Source organism: Gnatocerus cornutus, unplaced genomic scaffold, assembly GCF_029298725.1.
Source record: "Gnatocerus cornutus isolate USDA-ARS CGAHR unplaced genomic scaffold, icGnaCorn1.1 ctg00000433.1, whole genome shotgun sequence".
Classification (NCBI taxonomy): domain Eukaryota; kingdom Metazoa; phylum Arthropoda; class Insecta; order Coleoptera; family Tenebrionidae; genus Gnatocerus; species Gnatocerus cornutus.
In genome coordinates, this window is record NW_028275748.1 from 1 (window position 1) to 2,500 (window position 2,500).

The following is a 2,500-nucleotide window of genomic DNA, read 5'->3' on the forward strand; positions in this document are numbered from 1 at the left end:
CATAAATGTCAAAAATTACAAGATTCTGGGTTAATTTACGTATTTTTCTTGAATTTTAAGCATAATTTGACCTGACCTGACCCTAAAATGGCGTCATCTATGTGTCAGGTTTGGAACTTCAGAAATGTCAAAAATTACTGTTTTTTCCTTTATTTTACATATTGTTTTTGAATTTTGGCACCTATTTTAACTCAAAAATGGCGCCATCTATATGACAGGTCTGGAACTTCAGAAATGTCAAAAATTACAAGATTCTGGGTTAATTTACGTATTTTTTCTTGAATTTTAAGCATAATTTGACCTGACCTGACCCTAAAATGGCGTCATCTATGTGTCAGGTTTGGAACTTCAGAAATGTCAAAAATTACTGTTTTTTCCTTTATTTTACATATTGTTTTTGAATTTTGGCGCCTATTTTAACTCAAAAATGGCGCCATCTATATGACAGGTCTGGAACTTCAGAAATGTCAAAAATTACAAGATTCTGGGTTAATTTACGTATTTTTCTTGAATTTTAAGCATAATTTGACCTGACCTGACCCTAAAATGGCGTCATCTATGTGTCAGGTCTGGAACTTCAGAAATGTCAAAAATTACTGGTTTTTACTTTATTTACATATTTTTTTGAAATTTGGCGCCCATTTTGACCCTAAAGTGGCGCCATCTATGTGTCAGGTCTGGAACTTCAGAAATGTCAAAAATTACTGTTTTTTCCTTTATTTTACATATTGTTTTTGAATTTTGGCGCCTATTTTGACTCAAAAATGGCGCCATCTATATGACAGGTCTGGAACTTCAGAAATGTCAAAAATTACAAGATTCTGGGTTAATTTACGTATTTTTCTTGAATTTTAAGCATAATTTGACCTGACCTGACCCTAAAATGGCGCCATCTATATGACAGGTCTGGAACTTCAGAAATGTCAAAAATTACTGTTTTTTCCTTTATTTTACATATTGTTTTTGAATTTTGGCGCCTATTTTAACTCAAAAATGGCGCCATCTATATGACAGGTCTGGAACTTTCATAAATGTCAAAAATTACAAGATTCTGGGTTAATTTACGTATTTTTCTTGAATTTTAAGCATAATTTGACCTAACTGACCCTAAAATGGCGCCATCTATGTGTCAGGTCTGGAACTTCAGAAATGTCAAAAATTACAAGATTGTGGGTTAATTTACGTATATTTCTTGAATTTTAAGCATAATTTGACCTAACTGACCCTAAAATGGCGCCATCTATGTGTCAGGTCTGGAACTTCAGAAATGTCAAAAATTACAAGATTCTGGGTTAATTTACGTATTTTTCTTGAATTTTAAGCATAATTTGACCTGACCTGACCCTAAAATGGCGTCATCTATATGACAGGTCTGGAACTTCATAAATGTCAAAAATTACAAGATTCTGGGTTAATTTACGTATTTTTCTTGAATTTTAAGCATAATTTGACCTGACCTGACCCTAAAATGGCGCCATCTATGTGTCAGGTCTGGAACTTCAGAAATGTCAAAAATTACTGTTTTTTCCTTTATTTTACATATTGTTTTTGAATTTTGGCGCCTATTTTAACTCAAAAATGGCGCCATCTATATGACAGGTCTGGAACTTCAGAAATGTCAAAAATTACAAGATTCTGGGTTAATTTACGTATTTTTCTTGAATTTTAAGCATAATTTGACCTGACCTGACCCTAAAATGGCGTCATCTATGTGTCAGGTCTGGAACTTCAGAAATGTCAAAAATTACTGTTTTTTCCTTTATTTTACATATTGTTTTTGAATTTTGGCGCCTATTTTAACTCAAAAATGGCGCCATCTATATGACAGGTCTGGAACTTCAGAAATGTCAAAAATTACAAGATTCTGGGTTAATTTACGTATTTTTCTTGAATTTTAAGCATAATTTGACCTGACCTGACCCTAAAATGGCGTCATCTATGTGTCAGGTCTGGAACTTCAGAAATGTCAAAAATTACAAGATTCTGGGTTAATTTACGTATTTTTCTTGAATTTTAAGCATAATTTGACCTAACTGACCCTAAAATGGCGCCATCTATGTGTCAGGTCTGGAACTTCATAAATGTCAAAAATTACAAGATTCTGGGTTAATTTACGTATTTTTCTTGAATTTTAAGCATAATTTGACCTGACCTGACCCTAAAATGGCGTCATCTATGTGTCAGGTTTGGAACTTCAGAAATGTCAATAAATTACTGTTTTTTCCTTTATTTTACATATTGTTTTTGAATTTTGGCACCTATTTTAACTCAAAAATGGCGCCATCTATATGACAGGTCTGGAACTTCAGAAATGTCAAAAATTACAAGATTCTGGGTTAATTTACGTATTTTTCTTGAATTTTAAGCATAATTTGACCTGACCTGACCCTAAAATGGCGTCATCTATGTGTCAGGTTTGGAACTTCAGAAATGTCAAAAATTACTGTTTTTTCCTTTATTTTACATATTGTTTTTGAATTTTGGCGCCTATTTTAACTCA